We start from the raw sequence: 9,095 nt of genomic DNA on the forward strand, positions 1-9,095 counted from the left end.
TTTGTTATTTCACTATATAGAAATTGGGTCACGATCATTTATATCAATGGTTTTTTTTATGTATTTGATTTGTGCAAGTCATGTAACACCCCTTACCCGTGTCAGACGTTGGGACAGGGTACGAGGCATTACCGAACTTAAACATAACCAATCATACAAAACTGAGTCATGAAATTTTATCCAAATTAAAACTTTTCATATTTCATCATAAAGTCCCTAATATGGGCTTACGAGACCCAATACATACTTTGAAAGTGGTTCGAGACTAAACCGAGAACTTTTGAAAACTTTGAAAATTTTATTGAAAAACAAGGGCGCACACCCTGAGCACATGGCCATATGGCTAGCCGTGTGGATGAAAGTTAGGCTATTTACCAAGCCTTTTTCCATCCAAATATTTACACACTTATACCAAATTTATCAACACACAACATGACATTATCATAAACGTACAACTTAACCAATAATATCAAACATCAATAGCCTTATAGAAAATGAACTATCAAATAACATAGGCCAACATTTTAGGCCAAATCAATTATGACACATAAAAAGATAATCAAGTCCTCTATACATGCCATAATTCATAATATTGCTTTCAAAATACCAAAAGAGTGTTGATAGTGTGGATGGATCTCTGACGATCTCCGTACCCCGAGCTAGCTTGGTGACACTATACGACAAGGGAAAGAAAAGGGCGTAAGCATATAGCTTAGTAAGTTGGTATGTAACTAATAAACAATTTATTAACATGCTTTTATCAATCCTCATAATGTGTTCTCAAAATAAAACAATCATATTTGCATATAGCTTTACTAATCACTCATGTTCATATCAAGCTATCAACGCAAGTCATAGTCAATAAATCAATTATATCTTGAGTTATGGAACTTCGAATTAAGATCCGCTAATTTTTTCTGAAACTAGACCCACAAATCTTCTTACCATAAAATTTTCAGAATTTATGGTTTAGCCAATAAGTACAGTTTATTCTTTAAAGTCATCTCTGTTCTGCTGTATGACAGTTTCGACCCTTCTTCACTAAAAATTAATTATCTCCTCGTATAGAATTCAGATGATGTTCTTGTTTTTTTAATGAAAATATACTCATTAATAATTTTAAACATATAAATTCTAAACCATAATTATTTTTATACAATTTTTACTGATTATCTAATGTCAGAATAGGGGATTCTAAAATCACTCAAACCTTGTCTTATAAAAATTCAAATATCTCATAATACGAAATTCTCTTGCTTACACTGTTTCTTCTATGTAAAACTAGACTCAATAAGCTTTAATTTCATATCTTATTCAACCTCTAATTCGATTTTCACAATTTTTGGTGATCTTTCAAAGTTATACAACGGTTGCTGTCCAAAACTGTTTTATTAGTAATTTTACTCTTTCATGTTTTCTTTGTATTAACTTTCATTTACACACATATAACACCAAGTATGTCCATAACTAGCCATTCCAATAGCTAGTAATTATCAAATATTTACAAGTCTTCATAGTCATACTTACTCCACATCAACATTACCAAAATTCGATCACATATTGAGCACATTGCTCATAAATATATATATACACATGTATCTGCACTCATTCATCACATAATTACAATCATTTACACTTAGTAATTTCCCGTTGAACACATCAGAATATTAACGGATACATCAGAATATTACACATAGTGCCACACTTGTAGCCAAAGCTACCTCACATCACTTATCACACATAGGCTCATTCTCGAGCTATTCACATTTGCGGGTCTGCTCACACAAGCTGTTGGTCATTCGTAACTACTCAGTGCTACTCACACAAGTTGTCAGGTATCCGCAACACATGCCAGATTACCCAGTCACTGGTAGAACTTATAAGTCCAGCACCCGGGTTCACTTAGTCACAATTTCACCTAGTTTTCACATATGTTCCTAGTGACATGTCACTTGTATCCTATTCTATTCTTAAGCTTTAACCAGTAAATTTCTCACTTGTTGATATTTTGTCAAATACATCAAATATGCAGCCACATTTCACAAAATATATCAAAATATGAAAGCATAAGTAAAAACAATGCATTATTTACATAAAAGCTTACCTCGATCCAAAATATCAAATGTTTGCGTCTTACTCCACGACCTTGCCTTTTCCTCGGTCCAGGTCAATTCCTCATATTTTTTGATTTATAATAACACATTTAACTCATTTAATACACATATTTTCAATTCAGCCCCAAAAACACCTTATGGAAAAAATTATATTTTTGCCCCTAACTTTTCACATATTTACAATTTTACCCCTAGGCTAGTAAAATGGAAGTACTCATTTTTCTCATTAATCAAGCCTAGCCGATTCATATTCCCTCTTATAGCAGCCCACAATTTTCACTAAGTCACATGTTTTTATTTTTTACACATATTTTACAACTTTTACAAATAAGTCATTTTATGTAATTTCACTAAAAATCACTTAATAAAAGTTGTTTATTACACTTTAAACTTTCATATTCTACCATAAAACATCGAAACACATGCAATTCATCCATGGATAAATTTTTTAAACACAAACCCTAGCTCAAAATAATGGTAGAAATAGCTAAATCGAGCTACGAGGATATCAAAAATGTAAAGAACATTAAAAATAGGGCTAAAATGGACTTACAATCGAGCTTGGAAGCTTGAAAAACCCTAGCTATGTCTTCCTCATGTGAAATTCGGCCAAGGGTTTGGAGATGAGCAAAAATTGGCTTTTTAATTCATTTAATCATTAAATTACTAAAATGCCCTTAACTTAAAAATATTCTATTTCACCTATTTCATGTCCATTTTTGTCCAACAAATTAACCAATGGTCTAATTACCTTTTAAGGACCTCCAATTTAAAATTTCATAGCAATTAGACACCTCTAGCTTCTAGAACTCAAGTTTTGTACTTTTTTTAGTCCTTTCGACTAAATTGAGTGCCCAAACGTCAAAATATTCAAACGAAATTTTCACAAAATCATTTCGTACATTTGTAGATCATAAAAATATAAGAATATTAAATTTTTCATCGTCAGATTAGTCGCCCCGAAACCACTGTTTCGACTAGGCCCGAAATCGGGTTGTTACAACTTTCCCTCTTTAGGGATTTTCATCCCCGAAAATCTTATCGAAAAAGAGGTTTTGGTACTGTTTTCTCATGGCTTCCTCCGGTTCCCACGTAGCCTCTTCTACTCCATGTCTTTGCCACAACACTTTCATTAAGGCTATACTTTTATTTCTCAATTGTTTAACTTCTCGAACCAAAATCTTAATTGGTTCCTCATCATAGGTCATATCCGGCCGAATCTCAATATTTGTCGGAGAAATTACATGTGAAGGATCAGAACGATATCGTCGTAACATCGATACATGAAACACATTATGAATTCTTTCTAACTCTGCAGATAAAGCTAACCGATACACCACTGGCCCAATCCTTTCAATAACCTCATACGGCCGAATAAAATGCGGACTCAACCTGTCCTTTCGGCCAAATCTTAAAATTTTCTTCCATGAAGATACTTTCAGAAACACTTTATCACCCACTTGAAACTCGATTTCTTTTCTTTTCAAATTCGCGTATGACTTTTGTCGATCTGAAGCAGCTTTCAGACAATTACGGATTACTTTCACTTTCTCTTCGGTTTCTCTAACCAGATCAACCCCATGAATCTGTTTCTCACTGAGCTTGGTCCAATACAAAGGAGTTCGACATTTGCGACCATACTCAATTGAAAATTGTTGTTATAGGCAGACTCGACCAAAGGTAGATATTTCTCCCAACTACCTTTGAATTCTAAAACACAACATCGGAGCATGTTTTCGAGAACTTGAATTACTCTTTCGGATTGACCGTCGGTTTGCAGATGAAACGCAATACTACAATTCAATTTCGTACCCAAGGCTTCTTGCAACTTTTTCCAAAACCTCAAAGTGAACCTTGGATCCCTATCCAAAATAATAGACATAGGCACTCCATGCAATCTCACATTTTGGAAATATACAACTCAGCCAACTTATCAAGTGAATAGTTGGTACATATCAGTATAAAGTGAGCCGATTTCGTCAATCTATCAACCACAACCCAAACGACATCTTTCTTTTTCAGAGTTAGAGGCAAACCTGTCACAAAATCCATCGTGATTTCGTCCCATTTCCACTCGGGAACCATCACTGGCTGAAGTAAACCCGAAGGTACCTGATGCTCAGCTTTCACTTGTTGGCAAATCAAATACTTTGATACAAATTCAGAAATATCTCTTTTCATACCTTACCACCAATACAATTTCTTCAAATCATTATACATTTTCGTACTACCTGGATGAACTAATAAACAACCACTGTGTGCCTAATGTAAAATTTTTTGAATCAGCTCATCATCTTTCGGTACACATACCCTATCACGGAATGTCAAGCAGTCATCTGATCCGATTCGCAAATCTGAATCACAACCTGATTCACACTAAGCTCTCTTGGCTTGCAATTCACTGTCATTCTTCTGAGCTTCACAAATTTGTTGAAGAAATACTAGTCTAGCCCTCGATTCGGCCAAAATCGAACCATCATCAGACAAAGCCAAACTCGTACTCATAGCTCTCAAAGCAAATAAGGATTTTCTGCTCAAAGCATCAGCGACTACATTCGCTTTTCCTGGGTGGTAATCAATCAATAGCTCATAATCTTTTATTAATTCGAGCCATCTCCGTTGTCACAAATTCAAATCCTTTTGATTCATCAAATACTTCAAACTCTTGTGATCGATAAAGATTCAGTATTTCTCACTATACAAATAATGACGCCATATTTTCAAAGCAAAGATGATGGTAGCTAATTCCAAGTCATGCATTGGATAATTCTTTTCGTGTGGTTTCAACTATCTCAAGGCATAAGCTACCACTTTCCCCTCTTGCATCAACATACAACCAAGATCATTCAATGACGCATCACTATAAATCACGAACTCTTTCCCCGTCTCAGGTTGCACCAAAACCAGCACCTCAGTCAATAATGCTTTTAATTTCTCAAAACTTTGGTGACATTTATTGGTCCATTCAAACCGAACATTCTTTTGTAGCAACTTAGTCATAGGAGAGGCAATCATCGAGAATCTCTCGAAAAGATGTCTATAATACCCGGCTAAGCCCAAAAAGCTTCTAACCTCGGATACATTCTCTGGTGGTTTCCAATAAACAATTTCCTAAATTTTGCTCGGATCAACCTGAATACCATCACTTGAAACTATGTGACCCAAAAATCCAACTTCACGAAGCCAAAACTCACTTTGACTGAACTTTGTAAACATCTTATTTTCTCTCAAAATCTATAACACCCCTTACCCAAGACCATTGCCAGAGTCGAGCACGAGGCGTTAACTAATTTAACTTACTAATTCGGAGCATAAAAATTTGCTTTTAACATTAATCCACTCACATTCAATCAATATGTCCCTAAAATGGACCCTTGAGACCCTAAAACATACAACAGAAACGGTTCGAGTCCAAACCGGGAACATTAAAAAATTTTCGAATACTTAAACAAATTAAAATAATTTATTCCACTGTTCACAATAAAATTTTCCGGTTGCATGACAGTCACTAATTTAATTATAACTCAAGTTACAAAACTCAAAATTTAGATCCGTAAAATTTCTCCAAAACTAGACTCATATATCTTCTTACCATAAAGTTTTTAGAATTTTTGATTTAGCCAAATAGTACAATTTATTCATTAAAGTCTTCCCTGTTTCACTGCTCGATAGTTCTGACCCCTCTTCACTAAAAATCAATTATCTCATTGTACAGAATTCGAATAATGTTCTCGTTTATTTCTTTTGGAAATAGACTCACTAAGGAATCTGTATATAAATTATAACTCATAATTATTTCTATACAATTTTTAATTATTTTTTAAATTTAGAACAGGGGACTTCAAAAACCATTCTGATCTTATCTCACTAAAATTCAAATATCTCATAATATAATATTCCTTTTCCTACATTGTTTCTTTCATGTGAAAATAGACTTGATAATATTTAATTATATATCTCATTCACTCTCTAATTCCATTTCTACTATCCTTGGTGATTTTTCAAAATCACGTCAATGTTGTTGTCCAAAAACTATTCCATTGCAAACTTTTACTCTTTTATAATTTCTTTGTATTAACTATCATTTGGGCATACATAACACCAAAACATGTTATTAAATAGCCAATTCAATAGCTAATCATTATCGAGCATTTGCATGCTATTCATTAGCCAAATCATAAGGACACACACAAAATGACTAAGTCCCTATACATGTCATAACTTAAAATGTTTCAAACCACAAAGGGGGTAAGCATAAAGCTTAGTAAGTTTACAAGTATCATAATCTTTACTTTCTTCTTTACTTACTCTCTTACTTGTTTACTTGCTTGCTTACTTAAATAACTCATTATTATAACTTACTCCTCCCGTGCTGAAATTGTCTTTCTCAACTGATAACTGAGATATTCTTAACCTTTATAGCTCACCTGAATCTATTTATTATGCTTTTACCTGAACTTTCATATAACATAGTCTATTTACTAGCCCGTTGAACCATTTAGAATACTAAGGATACTCGGGTCTCCTGTCTGATAATAACATGCCAAAGACATGTCCCAGACATGGTCTTACATGGGATGTTTCCTGTACTGAAAATGCCATATCCCAAATATGGTCTTACATGAAAGTTCTCATATCGGTGCCCATGCCATGTCCAAGACATGGTCTTAAAGGGGACCTCTCTTCTCGGTGCCAACACCATGTCCCAGACATGGTCTTACATGGGACCTCTCGTAACCTCAATAATGCCAATGCCATGTCCCATACATGGTCTTACATGGGGTCTCATCACCCTAATGTCATGACATTTGTATCTGATACATTCCTAATGTTTCAATGGGACTTTTTAACACTGATTCTCTATCATCTCATACTTGAGTCAACATTAAATAATTTCATGAAATAAGTACATAATTGATGGAAAATAACAAAAATAATAATTATTGAAATATTTTATTTATTTACCGTAAACTTACCTCGGTACAAAATACGATCAAATCTAGCAACTTAATCCTCAACCTTTTTCTTTCCCTGGTCTAACTCTGGATTTTGTTCCTCTTGATCTATAATAGCAAATTTAGCTTATTTAATACTCACATTCATAAAAATAGTCCTTGACTCGAACTTTTTCAAAATTATGATTTTACCCCTAAACTTTTACATATTTACACTTTTTCCCCAAAGCTCAAAAATTAAACTTCATCCCTTATTCTTATGTTTTATGAGATGCTGAACATCTTTCCCTTCTATGGTAACATCAAATTCCCACTCTAACATTTACTTATGAACATTAGGTATTTTTATCGATTATGTCGTTTTACTCGTTTTCACTTAAAATCACCAAGCAAAGTTGTTTAACATAATTTAAAACTTCATATTCTACCATAAAACATTAAAATAAACACATTTCACCTATGGGTATTTTTCCAAATATGAACCCTAATATGAATTAATGGTAGAATAATCTAAATCGAGCTACGAGGACCCCATAAACGTAAAAAAAACATTAAAAACGGGGCTTGGATGCACTTACTATGAGCTTGAAAAAGTGAAGAAACCCTAGCTATGGTGTCCTTGAAGTTTCGGCCCTTATGGAGAAGATGAGCACATGTTGCCATCTTTTTCCCTTTTAATTCTTTTTATTACCAAATGACTAAAATGCCCTTCATTAAAACTTTAGTTATTTTTATCTATGCATGCCCATTTTTGTCTATGAAAATCTAATAGTCTAATTACCATTTAAGGGCCTATACTTCAATTATGCACTTCTATTAAATCCTTTATCATCTAAAACTCATATTTACCCACTTTTGCAATTAAACCCTAATATGCAATTTAGACATGCAATCATTGAAATTTCTTATCGGTATTCTAACACATGCATCCAATCAATCGATAAATCATAAAAATTAATAATAATAAACTTTTCTATCTCAAATTCATGGTTTCACAACCACTATTCCATTTAAGCCCTATTTGGGGATGTTATAAAATCTGCAACACAGTTCTTAAGTGTTCGGCATGCTCAGACTCATCTCGGGAGTAAATCAAGATGTCATCTACAAACACAACTACAAACTTATCCAAATACGGTTGAAAATTTCGATTCATCAAGTCCATAAAAATACTCGGAGCATTAGTTAAATCGAAAGGCATCACGAGAAATTCATAGTGTCCACACCTCGTTCTGAAAGCCGTTTTTGCCATATCTGACTCTTTAACTCTCAACTGATAGTAATCGAATCTCAAATCGATCTTTGAAAACACTGTCGCCCCTTTCAACTGGTCAAAAAAATCATCAATCCTCGATAACGGATACTTGTTCTTTATAGTCACTTTGTTGAGCTGACGGTAGTCAATACAAAGTCTCATAGATCCGTCTTTCTTATTTACAAACAGTACGGGAGCACCCCAAGGAGAAAAACTCGGTCTCACAAATCTTTTATCTGTCAATTCTTGCAACTGAGCTTTTAATTCTTTCAATTCAGTCAGAGCCATTTTGTACAGAGCAATCGAGATTGGTGCAGTCGCAAGTAATAAATGAATAGCAAATTCAATCTCTCTAATCGGAGGTAACCAAGACAATTCTTTCGGAAACACATCTGAGAATTCACAAACTACCGGCACTAATTCAAGTTTTGACTCAGGCATCTCTGTATTCAACACGTATGCAAGATAAGCTTCACACATTTTCCACATGTCTAAGCAGACATGTGCAAAATCACCATAGGCAATTTATTTGATTCATCTGTTTCAACCCAAAGAATCTCACCATTTTCACATTTCAACTCAAGGGTTTTCCGTCTATAATTTACCTTGGCATCATGCAATGTTAACCAATCCATACCCAGAATAACATCAAACTTATCAAATGGCAACAACATCAGATTAGCCAGAAAACAGTGACCTTAAATCATCAAAGGGCAATTCTTGCAAACCTTATCAACTAACACATATTTGCTTAAAGTGTTTGACACTTTA

The sequence above is a fragment of the Gossypium hirsutum genome, chromosome D03 (assembly GCF_007990345.1).
Source record: "Gossypium hirsutum isolate 1008001.06 chromosome D03, Gossypium_hirsutum_v2.1, whole genome shotgun sequence".
In the NCBI taxonomy this organism is placed as follows: domain Eukaryota; kingdom Viridiplantae; phylum Streptophyta; class Magnoliopsida; order Malvales; family Malvaceae; genus Gossypium; species Gossypium hirsutum.